Source organism: Heterocephalus glaber, unplaced genomic scaffold, assembly GCF_053883595.1.
Source record: "Heterocephalus glaber isolate CG9 unplaced genomic scaffold, H.glaber_assembly_v1.0 deba00001587, whole genome shotgun sequence".
Classification (NCBI taxonomy): Eukaryota; Metazoa; Chordata; class Mammalia; order Rodentia; family Bathyergidae; genus Heterocephalus; species Heterocephalus glaber.
Window position 1 is genome coordinate 1,575,287 of NW_028258365.1, and position 16,608 is coordinate 1,591,894.

Sequence of the window (16,608 nt, forward strand, 5' to 3'; positions counted from 1 at the left end):
GCTCATTTTATTAGTAGGATTTTCATCATTATTTTCACCAACATAAAAATGTTATGATTGGTAATAGAAATGAATGCAAAGATAAAATTAATCAGTCACCACACATCAAGATTCTCTAGTTTTCACCCATTGAGTGAGCAGTGCCATTTATACTAGAGGAACACCATCCACATAATATTTTTTCCCTTGAGGCTTGTTGTGAAAATAGGTAGCATACAGCCCTGACCTGGTCTGATGTGCTGCTGTAACTTCTACCTAAGGTGAACTGACTGAATAACAATGGTTGCACGATACTTCATTTTCCTTATTAATCGTATTCTTTAATGAAATTTGTTTCTGACTTGAATCTGAATGCTGATGGTGTCCTTCTTTCAATCAATTCCTTTTAACTGCTGCTATTTTATTATTATAAGAGATATCAAAAATAGGAATAGGAAAACTAGTATAAGTAGTTTACCAAAATACAACTTAAAATAATGAATAAGTTAAGTGACAAGGAAACACTTATGTTACCAGATTATGGTAGATTTCTCTACTAAAATAAAGGGTGCAAATTAAAATGGACATTTGAATTATGTTTTTAAAGAAATTGGAGTAGAAAAATCCTGATGATAAGTACACAAGTAATGTCACCAGTGTGAAAAAAATAAAGATGTTGTACATAGAAAAAGAAAAGTGATTTACTGTTAAACAGTATATTATATGAAGTAAAATACTTCTTGGTAATTTTGAAATCAGTGGCAATCATAATATTGACTCAATTTTTTTAAATTCACGTGAAAAACTCAAACATTCATCACAAAGAAGGTACATATACAGGTGACAGTATAATCTGTGATATTGTAGAAAACTGTAATAGCTCCAATTCTGACATGGTTTTAAATAATTCATTATACCATTTCACGCTTAAATATGACATAACATCTTGTCACAAGTCATAATGTGGATTATCTTTGTATAATTCTTCAATACCTATTAATTAAATAGTTTAATGAGAACCCTGATTGGTACTATGAATGGTTTTTCTCTAGAGATTTGCAGATATGTTCCTCAAAACTGATTATCTAGAACAAATTAAGTTATCTTTTTCTTCTCAAAAGAAATGGTTAAGTATTTGTGCATAAATAAACTAAGCTAGCTTAATTTCTCGGAATGCAAATCCTATGTGTAACAGTCTATATTTTGCCACTAAGCTGATGCAAATGATGGACTAAATGATTTGAAACAGCAGGCAAATTCTTCACAGCCTCTTGCAGGCAGTGTAACACACTGGTATGGATCATCATGGTTACACACGTGAACTCAAGGCCTGAATTGGGAAAGGCACAAGAAGCTTTCTTTCCCTCGTTTCTAACTCAACCCATTTCTTAAGGATTAAGTTCTGTGAGATGGCTAATGCAGTAAGTGCATAAGACAGTGCCTTGAAACAGTGCTTGCTGCTTCTTCCCTAATCCCTTATCCCAATATAGTACTGCTGCAGCACTAGCATATACCAAATTGCTATTGCCATTACCACTAATGTATCAATTTATATTAAGCTGATTGTCTCCAGAAATGTTACTGCAACATCCAAGACTACAGTAAAAAGAGTATGGGAAATCATGCCAAATGCATTTTAAGAGTGATTAAACATTCACTGGACATGCAAAGACTTAATGATAACAGATCATGAAATGAAGCCTACTTTTCTAGTAGTGCAGAGAACATAAATCTATAACTACTGCAATCCAAATGAACCTTTCAAAATTACTAAATAGATGAATAACAAATATATGATGGTAATATATTTCTGAGCTATATAGCTTTATCCCTTTTTTGAAGTACCTGGCTACTTACCCAATGATTTTTCTGCCTTTTGGGTTTCCTTTTAATTTCCTATAGTCCCTTTATGAAAGTTTCTGAGAGAAGTCAAAGCTAAGAGTTTGCTTAATCTAGAGATACTGTACAATTGTACTATCAGTTTCCCCTAAAATCGTATTAGGTAGGTAGCTCTTTTGAGTAGCTGGACGTATGTCTTCTCATCTGAGATTTGTGAGAGACAGAATTAAGGAACACAGATTCAAACTGAATCCACACACCCCAAGCATGGTTCACCCTGTCATTTAATTAGAATGCAAAATGCAGAAACAATTTCCTGTTTATTTTATAACCATTTACCACATGAAGACCACAAATATCAACACCTCTCTTCAACTGGGAGAGTCACAAATGAAAAATGTATTTCTTATACCAAAAGATTGTTTCAAAAATGAACTTCATAGAGATTTAGGACAAAAAACCTCAAATGCTTAATTTTGCTATGAACTTATTACCCATCGTATTGGTGAAGGTTAGTAATAGTAGTTTAGCCCATTATTCATCACCAAAATCTACTGGATTTTAACCAATGAAAAGTCATCGCATTACACAGAGGATATATTCCAGAGAGTGCTGGGGTAGGGACCAAGAAACCCAAGTTCTACTTCTACTTCAGCTACTAATTAGCTACATGACCAAGTACTCATAATTTCATTTCTTTGGGTTTCAGTGTATTGTGGTATAAGACAAAGGGTTGGTTTCTAATATACATTCTATAATATGAGTACCAAACCCCATGCTCTAATTATAACTACGATTCCATAAAAGACCATCATGGGTTGATTTGGACTCACGAAAAATCTCGGGCACATTCTATCCTCTCCTCCTTACTCCCCGGTTTCTCAGCCCACTCCCCCCCTCAAACAACCCAAAAGTATGCCAAAACATGGGAAGTAACTGAACAGTAAATTTGACTGACTCAAAACCAGAAGTTATTCTTGTATTCTTTCCTAACAATTCATGAGTCAATGAGATAAAGCTTTTGTTATAAATATCTCAACCTACATGAAGATTAAAAAAAAAAACCCTGTCATTTCAGATGTGTGTTGCCAGGTGATTATTGTTATTGAAAGCAGAGAGCTATAAGAGAGAAAAGGATGGATAGTTTGTGATCACCATACTGTTCCATCATGATGTCATGGTTCTCTTTCCACCCGCAAAGAGGCTTAAATATTTAACAATGCTAACAACATATGGGAGACAAGAAATGGGGAAATTTAAGCAACACAAGTCTATACTCTCTTCTCAACTAGGCTTTCAGATACATAACTAGTGACTACGGCTCTTTAAAATTATGCCTTCAAAATAATTCCCCTAATGCTTCCTAATGAAATATTCAATCTCACCTGCTGAAACATACAAATATTTTTAGAAGACTGAAGGAAAGGGAATGCAAAACAGTCTTGTAACTAAGGGTAATTTAGTGACAGTTTCTTTCCCACTATTCTGCCATCCTTAGTAGAGCAAAAGGAGAAAAAGAAATGATAAAAACCTTTGGAATCATTAATAGAAAAGTGTAAATAACTCCCCTGGTTTGGAACGGCCACAAAGATGCAAACTGACAAATAACTGTAAACACCCAGGGAGAAACCATCATTAGCTCTGTCAGTCTTTGTGAATATAAAGTAGCACTGGTGCCATACACAGGAATTTGCAGCTGCAAGACATGCTTTGCATCTAGCCATCCAGACATATAACTTAGGAAATGAATATCCCACCCACACAGAAAAATAAGCCAAGGCCATAAGTGAACAAATAGAGCCAGTGGGTGAACGAATCTGCTCTGCCGATTTTTCAGGTGCATACAATCATACAGCAGTGCTAGATTTACTTAGGGTTTCCTTAGGGTTTATGGAAGCAAGAGTTCTATTTAAGTATGTGTAAGAAAAAACCCTTCTATTTTGGATGAAATTCACCAAAGTCAGAGTCCATATAAGACTTTCAAACTAATAGCCAAATAAAACTTCTTGGTAGTTCTTAATATTAACAGCTTATGCATTCTAAAGGTTAATCTTTTTTGTTGTTCTTTTCTCACTATCAGCTCACCTGCAGAAATCTCATCCATTGTCATAAGATTCAGTTATCCTTCTGTAAAGATTTAACACAATTCTACATTCCCAGCTGGATCCCAATTTCCCAGTCTAGAATTCCAAATTCCTTTCATGCTGATCTCATCCTAATACATTTTATTAGCTTGAAACTCATTCTGCACTTTCTCAAAACTAAACTCATTCATATTAATAGCATGTCTAAAAACAAAACCAAAAATATTCAATTTCTACTTTTGTTTTTGTCTTTATCCTCCAATAAGTTACTAAGCCCGAGAGTGTCTCTTCCTCCATCCTGTCTCTTACATATATCCTTTCCCAATAGCAACCTCCTGATTAGTTTCTTTACTTCCCTTAGGTCATACTTGAAGAATGTACTTCCTGTTTCCAAGTGTCTTTCTCCCTATTCCATCTAGGTCATGATCTCGTCTTAAATCTCTGCTTTCAATATTTTATTTCATTTTCCATATTAAAAGTCATTACACATTATTCATCTCTACCCTACCTATATTGTCTGTCTTTCAAGGTCTTATATCAGGATATGTTAAAGTTTAAGGACAGCTCAGTATTTTTGGCTTGAATGATCTATTTCATTGCATTCCATTAAAAAGTGGAGCAGTACAGTAAACTCTGAGTAACCAAGTCCATGATTAAGGTGATGACTTTCTATAAATAAGTACCTATGACTGGGAACAGGCAACCCAACTTCTATAAAGAACTCTCAGCTATAAAATACAAAGATTGCAAACCACCCCATTATCTTACAAGATATATGTAACAAAAGTAAAAGATCTTGGGCTTAAAGAGAAAAATGCATTAATCTAAAGTAATGGTAAAGAGCACTACAGTTATACTGCCTGGACCGCAAAGCTTCAAGGCAGGGAGATAAAATCTGTGGAGATGGAAAGGGGACCAGAGAAGGGAAAGACTGCAGGAGAGGAGGGAAGTAAAATGGATCAAGATGTGAGATGTATATGTATACATGCCCCATGATGTATGTATTTGTTATGTATTGCAAACATATAATATTAAACTGGAGACTGGATAAAGAAGATGTGTTTTTTTAATAAAGTGGAGTACTACTCAGCCATAAAGAAGGAGAAACTGGAGACATTTGTACCTAAGTGGATGCACACTGAGGCTCTACTCTTAAGTGAAATAAATAGGACACACATGTGTAAATACTGACTAGTTCCTCTGGTGTGAAAAACTAAAAGTGTAAATAAGAATCAAAATGTATAACTGATGTTTTGAAATAGGAAGAAAATGTCTAAAAGAGTAGGGGAAGTCGAAGGAGTTACGGGAAGTGGAAGGGGTAAGGGAAAGGAAAGAAGGGAAAAGAAAAAAATATGAGAAAAGGAAAAACATGGAAACAAAGTCTTTGTAACTAGGGAGAGGTAGAGGGAGTGAAGGGAGGGCAGGGGAATGGGAAAAAATAAGAACCAAGATACAGGATGTAAAGGTACAAGATCCCAAAGATGAATGTTACTGTATTGTATACCTAAAATGTACCAATAAACTTAATGGGAAAAATATTTTAAAAGAGCATATAGTACAAATGTAAGCCATTCGTTTTCCATACTAATTGGCTTGTAGATTTCTCTTTATACTGCTAAACCCCATACTGTTCAAATACAAGGTATTCCACTAATATAGACAAACTTAATCAAATTTTATCCTCCTCATGACACTATAAAAATATGCCGCTACATCAGCAATGATAAATGTTATTGTTTTAATAATAAATGTGAACTATTATCTATCTTTATGAATTAAAAATATCAGCAAGGTGATAAAACAAGGTTGTCTTCTTGAAAATGCCTTTGTCAGGAGTTTTAAAAAAAATCCTAAATTACAAGAGAATTAATAGGACATTATAATTTGCCAGTTGGATTTCAGTTGTGAGAAACACAGAGTGAGCATATTCTATCCCAACACACACTGGATACAGCTTGGAAACCTGCACAGAATGCATGGAGCACTTTCAGAGTCTGAGGACTCTGAAAGTAAATAGCACCAGGCACACGGAGGAGGAGGTCACCAGAAAGGAGGAGAAGGAGGTCACCAGGAAGGAGGAGGTCAGACTCTCAAACACTACTAAGCCAGCTGTGTGTTTACAACTTTCCCTCTCTGGAAGTCCTTGATCAAGACTCAGCACAGCCCTCCATACAGCTATGAGTCTTGGTGTAGACAGAGAAAGCTCCAGGAGAAATTCTCTAGGTCTGGCTCAAGAGGATTCCTGACTGAAACCATGAAGCAAGATCTCTTTTCTCTTCTCCCCTGTATCATGCCAGAGTCCGAGGCAATCTCAGAGTTACAATGGTGGCAGCAATAAAAGTGGCAGCAATCAGGGCACACAGGTTGCTCTGAAACAGAGAAAGGGAATGTTTCCTCTCTGTGGAGCTGTGATCCCAATGGCATGGAGTGAATGCCATTTGTCTTGTATGTTTTACCTATTCTGCTGCCATGTGGGCCCTCAAAGAGGATTGAATTGCATAACGGAGTGGGACAATAAAACCCAAGCTCTCTGGCTGGACAACTTGAAAGGGAAGCAATAATCAAAAAGGAGAGTGCCAGAGAAGTTGTGAAGAGAAGCACAGAACAAGGACTTCTTAATGTTTTCATTAGTTCCTGGGGTCACTCTAAGCCATGCATGTGTGGATCTGACAAGGTAAAAAGTGCATCAGACACTTGGAGAACTGATCTGTGGTTCAGATCACTGCAAAGACCCGGACAGTTACCTGGATGACAAATATGAAGAACAGATAAAAATACCACTCTACAAGTTCTGAAAACAGCAGTGAGAATGAAACCACTGGTTATTATAAGACACAAGATCAATACCCAAATATTTAGCGATGGACAATTAGAAGCCAGATTTTAAAAATAGTTTACAATAGGTCCAAAACCAATAAGATGTTTATGTGGAGCTCTAATAAAAATTGTATAAGATTTCCATGTTAAAAATTATAAATGCTAATGAAAGAAATCAAAGAAGGTCTAAATATATAGCATACTTAGATCGTGGATTAGAAGCTGTAATATTATAGAGATGTCATTCCCTTCCAAATTGTTCTACAGATAGAGTGTAATATCAACTAAAATCCCAGTGATGTTTTTTCACAGATGTTAATAAGCTGATTTGAAAAATTATAGGAAAATGCCAAAGAAATAGAATGGCCAAAACAAATTTTGACAAAGAAGAAAAAAACAGAAGAATTGCACTAAGTAATGTTCTGATGTAGTGAAATCTGCAGTGAAATCTATAGTAATCAAAGCTCAAGTACTTGATGAAAACACAGACACAGTAATAAATGAAATAAAGAGGCAGTATGGTCAACTGGTTCTTACAAAGCCATGGGCATGTTGATGGAGAAAAATAGTCTTTCCAACAAATGGTTTTTGAACAATTAGGCATCCATTTGCAATAAAAATAAAACTGCTTAAACTTCATGACTTAAGCCAAAGATAATTTAAAGTAGTTCATAGACCTAAATGTAAAACACAAAAAATAGAAAACTTTAAAAATTGATGCAGAAAAAAATCATTCTGAACCAGGCTTTGGAAAAGAGTTCTGAGATATGACACTAAAATTATGATCATAAAAGATAAACACTAAGCTGAACTTCATCACAATTGACAAGTTTGGCTTGCAAATGCCAGTGTTCTAAGAATGAAAAGACAAACTATTGACTATGATAAAATATTTGCAAATCAAATGTCTGAAAAAGAATTTGTATCCAAAATACATAAAAAGCTCTCAAAATTCAACCATAAGATAACAACCTAAATAATAAATGTGAAAAACATTTGAACAGACATGTTTCAAAGAGAGGATGTATGGATGTTAAAAGTACATTAAGAACAATGTTCACTCTCAATGGCCATCGTGGGGGTTTTGGGTTGTTTGTTTTGCTTTGTTTTGTTTCAGGGATCGAACTCAGGACCTTGTGCTTGCCAGGGAGGAGCAGGCACAGCACCACTGAGTTACATCCCTGGCCCTGGCCACTGGGTTTTAATGAAAATGAAAACCACTATGAGATGCTACTTTAAGTCTTAAAATGGCTGACAAGAATGCAGATTCAATGAAACCTGCAGGCATGGCTGCCAATGAAAACAGTCAGTTTCTTACAAAGTTAATACTTACCATATGACCCAGCAATCCCAATCCTAGATATTTATCTGAGAGAAATAATAACTTAGGATCACATAAAGAACTACATATGAAATATTTACTAGCTTCATTCATTATCAACACAACTTGGAAACAATCAAAATGTCCTTTAATGTGATAGGTTAAACAAACTGGTATATCCACACCATGGACTATTGATTACTTATCAGTAAAGGCAAATTGATGAGACATACTACAGCTTGGATGGTATTGGATTGAAACAGTGCAGCCAGTCTCAAAAGATGATACACTATACAGTTCCATGTGTTCAATTTCTTTCTCAAAAAGAAAAAGCTACTGTACTAAACACCAGATCAGTGACTACTAGGAATGGTTATCAGTGGATGTTTGAGCCAAAGGGGCAGCAGGAGGGGGTTTCTTTTTGGTGGTTAAACAATTCTGTATCCCAAATTAAGGTGTTTTTATGAGAATTTATTCATGTGATACAATTTACAGACCTGTAGGACAACAAAAAGTCATTTTTACTATATCTTAGTTTACGAAAGAGAATAAATGAGAAAGGACACAGTAATTTTCTCTGAAAATAAATTAATAGACAATAAAAACAGCAATTTGATCCAGGAATGTAAAAACCATACTTATCAAAAGGTTATCCTCTTCCATGCCAATCAAATCTAATTTGTGACATTTAGTTGAGATGCCAGATTCAAAATGTGAATTTTATTTCAGGCACTATGATTTTTAATTATCTGAGGACATTAGAAATCTCATATACGTAAGAAAAAATTCTACCTGAACCATGGGAGGGACATGATCAGAATGAATAGGAAGAAGTTCATTCAAGGAGGTGCAATAAATGTATCCAAACAATGGCTCCCAATCATGCTATCATTCAGCTGGCTTTCAGCTACTTAAAATTACATTTAGCCTTACAGAAAATAAACTATGGCTAAGATTTTTTTAGTTTCTTTTACAATATTTATTTGTTTGCTCTTTTAATTTTGAGTAAGAGAAAGGAAAAGATTGGGAGGAAAAAATTATTACACATATTAAACAGAAGCCATTGAGAGGAAAGAAACAGTAACAAAATGAATTATACAAGATTATACACAGATGGCTAGAAAAATCTGATTTAATGCAGAAATTTTTTAAAAGCAAAAATACAGATACTTTTTAAGGACAGGTGCGAACCATCTTGACAGTTAGCTATGCAATTTTTTGTTTGTGTCTACAACAAAAATTTTTACATGAATGATTTGCAAATGTCACAAAACTAATCAAAATGCTTTTAGACACTCTGAAAACATCCACAGATAATAAGCACAGAGAATTGGAAAATTCAATTATTAAACAATCAGTATCAAATAATAATGATGGGACAATATTTAATATTCAAATATTGAATTGTTTATTTTATGAGTTTTTGTGCTTTTTGGCTTTATGAAAAATGTTAAGAGTCGGAAAGAGTACAAAGTGGTATTTACAAAAAACTAGTATTAAAAAGTCAAAATTATAGTGTATGAATATAATTTTAAAGTATAATGCATGCCTACAGTCAGAAACTCAGCAAGTTTTAAATTACAGGAGACATGTACTTTGAAACTGAACAATTCTAACTGCCTATATTTTTACACTTAATTGCATTTGGATTCTTCTGTAAGTAAATTATGAAATCTTTTCATTTTAAAAATCAAATTTTCTTTATTATTTTTTAGTCTGATAACATTTTCCACCAAAACTGTTTCCAAACACATAAAACCCCATAGAAATACTGCTGGATATGGTGGCATGTATCTGTAACTCCAGAACATGGGAAGATGACAGGAGGATTTTCAGTTTGAGGCCAGCTTGGGCTACATAATGAATTCCCTCTCTCAAAACATGACCCTCTCTCAAAAAGAGCAAAAAACAAAACAAAGCAAAACAGAACAAAAAAACTCCATAAAATGATGATAAAAATTAAGTAAATTATTCATTAATTTATACTTATCAAGCAACTATTTGAATGAACTAGAGAAGAGCAAAGTGAATGTCATAAGGATGAGTTAAGAGAAATTCAGATGAAATTGTCATGAGTCAGAGGCCAGTTCTATTTTGAAGGTAGTGCTAATAAGATATTGTGATTGGTTGAATAGAGAAAATAATAAGAGAAAGAGAAACCAGAGATAATAAAGATTTGTGCTTAGACAATGGGAAGGATCGAATTGCAATTTTCTGAGCTGAAAAGACTATGAAGGTAAACAGGATTTTAGGGGCAGCAAGCAAGAAGAAAGAGTTAATGTTAAGTATTCTTGGTTAGAAACACTCATTCAAAATTCATTTATCCTAGGGTGGTTGGACATGAGTCAGGAGTTCAAAGGATTGGTCAACACCCTGCTCTACTTGAAGGAGTTTATTTTAGAAAAGAAGCAAGAGTCCATCTTAATCACAGGAGGAAAGGCAGACTAGATGTAGACAAGTTGGCAAATATGGTGTGGGAAATTGTCAAATCCCTCTTCTCAGTGAAATAGAAAGCAGATAAATTAGCTGGGAAAGAGGCAGAGGAGAATATTTTGGAGGTTTTAGGACTGAGTCAGTATAAAATAATATTCCCAGAGAATGGGAGAGTGAACAAAGTAGAAAAATAGAGTGGGACTATGAGCTAGCGAGGCCCAGGCATCTAGGGGTCAGTCCCCAGATGCATCCTGTCAGCACAGAAGTCAGGTTTCCCCATCCTGCTGACCGGTAGGGATGCAAGTGTGGAGGGCATGAGCTAAACACTGCCATTCACTAGTTTTTGTGTATTTTAGGTTTTTTTATTTTAGAGTAGTATTTTGCTCAAGGAATATAGCAAAAGGAAGAGAGAGGCACAGCAGTTAAGGATATGTGTGAGGGAATTGTTCTGTGATTTCTCAAGGCTGGACCTGGAACTTCATTTGGATAAGAAGAGAGGATGTAGGGGCAGGGCACAAAGGGCACAGCTGGACTAGAACATCAATGCCTCCAAATGGTCTGAGCAACTAGAAGGAGCATGCTAAGGAGATGGCAGATAGAAATCAGAGCAACAAGATGCTCAAAATGGAGACTACGGAGACACGGTTAACCAGGAGATCCGGGGATGACCTTGGGGATGGGTTGCTCAAGTAAGACAGGGAAAATCCTGAGCAACCAATGAACTGAAAAGGTCATCATTGTGGCTACTTAGTCGAACAAGTCTGAACCGTAGTACTGAAGAGAGACAGTATGTCACATGCTAAAAGTCTCATGAAATTAGGAGAGATGACATTGCAAGTGACCTTGGTATCATAAAGAATCTCTAATGCTTTGAGGCTCTGAGCAAAAATCTAAGTGGGTTCCAGAAGATGCCTGTTATACACTAGGGTTGACAGCTAAAGCTGCAAGGGAGAGAGGCCAGCTTCCAGTGACATGAAGAGAAGTGACTGAGGAGAGTCACAGGGCTGAGTGCAGACGTCAGGTATCATAGTAGAGTTAGGGTGAAGCAACTAGGGCCAGAGTAGGTGGAGGATAAAGAAATAGAAGGATGAATGTCCATGTGGATGAACGGATGACCCAGGAATCCAGGACTTCTGTATGGTGGCAAATCACTGCAGGGTAACAATTACAGCTGCAATAAACTCAGTTTAGCTAAGTAAAACATTAAAGGGAAGATTGGAGGTTACTAATTTTAAAACACTATAATTGAAAGTTCCCACATATCAGTGTTAATGTATTCTGCTATATAGTATTGACTCTGCATTAATAAATTATTTGATAATTATTTTAGAGATCAAGATGTGACTTTTTCATAGTTCAAGTACTCTACACAGAACAATAAAGATTCTTATTTTTTTTAAAAGAAAAGACTAAGTAAAGCAAAGTTCAAGATTTCTGCTACATGGTAACAGTATACTGCTTTTATTCAAGATAAACAAATTCTGACCACCAGCAAAAATAAATAGATTTTCTTGTATGAGCATAAAGCATCTAAGAAAGTTGCCTACTTTTTCTCTGAATGTTTGCCTTTCAAGAGATTACTTCCAGATTTTCATTATAAGAGGATATATCTATTAGTAACTCAAAGGTCTTTATCACAGCTCTAAATAAAAAAGAACCTGTGTAAGAAAAAGAGTAACTTTTGGTATTTGGCAGACTGAGGTTCTAACAGGAAGTAGAGAGATGTAAAAATTAAGTCATGGAATTAAAATTTCCAATTCAAAAGGAATCACTTCATATCCTTCTGTACATTTTGGAGCATTGTAATGAAACACATTCCTAATTAAAGATTCACTAGTTTTATTGCCTAAGTTACTTTCTTCATTCCCAGGACAAAGATCTGAGACCCACAACTTAGAGGAGGAGAGTTGTTCTTGCAACTTTTGATCATGGATACAATGCCTGGTCAGTTGTTTCCCAGGCAGAAAATGTATGGCAGGGGGGCATCTCAGAGGAAAAGCTGCTCATCTCATGGTGGCCCTGAGAGAGAGAGAGTAGTAGGGGGTATGAAAAGGGGAGAGGGAGGAGGAGAGGAGGTGGGAGAGCAAGAAGAGCCAGGCAGGGAGATACACCTTTCCGAGGTCATGTCCCCAGTTCTCTATCCACTCACAACTTCCCACAGCACTCACCTGCTGAACTTAGCAGTGAATGGCTCCACTGGTAAGTAGGACCCCCTCATGATCCAATCACCTGCCACAAGCGCCCTCCCTGTGAGTGCCTGAGGCCTTTGGGGGACATTCTCAATCTCAATCATAATATTTATTATTAAAATTATTCGTGCATATCAGTTAGATGGGTAGAGGACAGGTACATATAGATCATATATTGATCATTTTCACCTGGCTCACTCCTCCTTGCCCTTTCTTCCCCTCCCTGACTCCTTTTCTCTTCTCTAATATTCTGTCTTCTACCTGCATGTCTCCCTCCTAGGTTCCATGTGAGATAAAACACATGTCTTTCTGAAGCTGGTTTATTTTGCTTAGCATGATGATCTCCAGTTTCATCCATTTTCCTGCAAATGACATAATTTTGTTCTTTTTTATGGCTGAATCATACTGTGTATATGTGCATTATATTTTTCTTTATTGACTCATAAGAAGACAGGCACTGGTTTTAAATCATCCTGGATGTAGCTGGTTTTTCCTGTCATTCTGAGATACACTCTTAGTATTATGATTAACTAAACTACGAGAAAGCTTAGAGCTGAGAGTAAACTTCAGTGTGGATTGCCCAGTCCACTGAGTAGAAACTGAGTCATCAGCAGTGGTGGGAGCTGTCCAAGAACAGTACAAATCAGACAACCATGCCTAATTTTTTCAGATTTATTTCTCAAGACCAAAATATAAGGTAATGATAAATGATTTATATGCTGTTTGATGAAGAAAGTTGTCTTGTGTGGGGAAATAGCTCAGCGGTAAAGTGCTTGTTTAGCATGTGCAAGACCCTGAGTTCAATCCTGAGTTGAGTTTAATAAACAAATAAATAATAAAGCCTATTGTTTTTATTTTTAAAATCTTGATAGAAAGTGGCAATGGTTTGGTTTTGCTTTTGACATTCTGCACTTAAATTTCTGAGGAAATGTGCCTTCTGCAAAACTAGCTAATCTTTCTTCTGGGCAAGAGACAACGTGTGATGCTGCCACTTCTTTAATTCCTTCCTTCCTTCTTTGGGTTTCTTCTCATAAACTCTGTTCTCTAAATAGCAGCATGAGCTTTCTTATTTATCTCCTCCCAGTCTGGAGTTATGTTGTTCTCTACGCCCTGAGAGAATTATTTCTTATAAGCATCTCTATTTTCTTATGTTAGATTATGCATATAATCCAAAATGTTCTGATCCATGATGTTCTTCCAAATTATTTTTGCATTAAATTCCTTGCTTTCTGAACCATAACTGGAAAATTTTCAGTGCTATGAGGTTTAGAAAAGCTTCTATCCATAACTGCCTTCAGATCTCCCAAAAACTTGATTTCCATAGTATTTCTGGGAAGAACTGCATCCAGATGTAAAATACCTTCGCTCCGTACTTTGAGGGTTCTTGGATATAAGCTGCAGAGATTCTCATATTCTGCCTCATACAAGCACAGGATAGCTCTGTCAGATCGCTGTGTCCATCATACAAACCATCTTCCTGTACCTGCATTATTCTGAATCATCGCACATTTCCAAGCATAGTCACTGGTTTTACCTTTCACCTTTGGTTAAATTTCCCTGGTATCTGTTGAAGTAAACCACATTTTTGCCAGTGTTAACAAACTCCATTCGGCAGAACAGAGCCCTGAGCCTCTGACCTGCAGCACTGGTGTGACTTTGATAGTGTGATTCTTACTGGTAACAAGAAGGAAACACAGTTGATGTGATAAGAATATGATCTAAATGCCAATTCAAGGAACTCTATCAGCACCTAGTAACTATTGGTCTTACTCAGCTTGGTCTGTCATGACCAAATGCCATAGACTGGGAACTTAAACTAAGGAAATTCATTTTGTCACACTTCTAGAGGCTGGAAGCCTGATAGCCAGGACAGCAGGAGAGTGGGGTTCGGGTTAGGACTCTCTTTTTGGCTTGTGTATGACTGGCCTGCAGCTGTCCTCAGAGGAGGAAAAGACAAGGAGCAAGCCCATGGACATTTTACAAGAGCCCTCGCAAAGAGGTCATCTCTAGGCACTACCACCTCAGGGTCACCACATCAACACATGAATCTGTGGGGGACACATCAAGTCCAAGGCACTCCTCAAGACTCCAACTTTAAAAATTTGCCAGAATATAACTTAATTTTAACAATTATTCATTATCTTTGCTTCATAGAGAATTCCCTTGAATTACATTTATAGATCTCTGGAAGTTTTATCATAATATAATTTGGATGACTTAATCTGCCCATCTTTATTCAAATAAGCCCTTTATTTCAGGCTTATGAATTATGTTTCTCATATATATATATACGTATATATATACATATATATACATATATATGTATATATATACGTATATATATATGTACATATATACATATATATACGTATATATATATGTATATATATATGTTCATTTTTACTGGAATGTACCAACAATGTAGTATTGGGCAATTTAACTAACAATTCTAAGTTTAATTTTCTCCTCTATAAAATGGGGACAGTAATATTATCTGTCTTATAAGATATTTTGCAGCTTAAATGAAGCAATCGTGTAAACATTTAGCAAATTGTTATTTTTTGGGCAGGACTATTGATGGAAGCAGCAGAAGAGAGGAGACATGAGAAGGATCCTTGGTTTCATCTATGGCCTCTCTGAGTAAATTTTCTGCGGTGTTATATTTCCATATCTTACAATGAAGTCACTATGTTCTTATTTTTAATACTTTCTTTGCTCCATCCTGTTATTGCTCAATAAATTGATGTGTTATAGGATAATACTGACAGCACTGAACAAACACTTTCTAAGTCTTTCATTAATAAATTTTAAAACATTAGTGATAATTTTTCTCCATGTACTTCTTGAAAAAAATAGGCTGTAATTGACTATAACTTTCATGGCTTCATTATTCTCTTCATTAGTTGATTCTTACAAACTGAACTCCTCCGAGCGTGAGAATATTCAGAAGTGAACCCCATTCTTTCTGTTAAAGCCAGCTACACTGCGGCCTCCCCTACTCAGCATCAACTTTATTCTTCTCAAAATCAAGGCCAAGATCTTTGGACTCATTTTTCTTCCCTCTTTCTCTCATAACTCTTATCCATGCATTATCAAATCTTGTTCATTCTTTTTGAAAAATGAATCCAGAATGTGTGCATGTCTCACCACCTCTGAACTACCTCCCTAGTTCAAGCCACGAACACTACTCACCTGCATTTAGATTCAGGCTTCGCATTTGGTCCCCTTGCCCTCCTGTAGTCTGTCTATTAGCAACATGAGTCAGATCGTGTCACTTGTTCGATTAAAACCTGATCTTGACTCGCAGCTTTACTCAGAGTTAAGGGTGCCACAGGCACAATAGCTTTCATTCCTTTACCAACTGAACATGGCCACCTCCCTGGCCTCATTTATTTAACACTCTTTACTCTGCCCACTCAACTCTTGCCTCATAGGACCCTAAAGTTCCTCTAGTACATCATGCAAATTATTTATTTAGTGCTTCTGCATTACCTATTGTTTTGCTTGAAATACCACCACCACCATCATCACTACCACCACTCCCAATTGATATCCGCAAAATCATTTTCTTCTTTGAGGATTTATTCAAATGTTGCCCCTTTGATGAGCCTCACACTGATCATCCACTGGACCAGGCTGATCATGGGTGGGTGGGGAAGTGGGGGATCACAGACAAGTAAGCCTCAAATAGCCGGGAGTTGCTAGACATTCATTTTCAAAGTGAGATAAAGCTGCTCAGGGCTCAGTGTGATGATAAACTAAGGTGATGCTGATGATGGCAGCAGTGACCAATGCTCACTGAGATCTATGTGTCAGGAACTGTACCAATTGCATTGCACCTGTACTTCTTTAGAGAAAATCTCAAATCAACCTTACGAGTTTTATGCTACTTTCATTCCCAATTATAGATGCTTGGGAGTTGCCTTGGGAACATCAATCAGTATCC

General features: G+C 36.2%; 1 protein-coding gene across 28 annotated transcripts in view; it reads right to left on the reverse strand.

The window, feature by feature from the left end:
- Nucleotides 1–16,608, reverse strand: part of Inpp4b (inositol polyphosphate-4-phosphatase type II B) — a 1,082,298-nt gene that overhangs the window by 209,436 nt on the left and 856,254 nt on the right. The gene's annotated exons all lie outside the window — the stretch shown is intronic.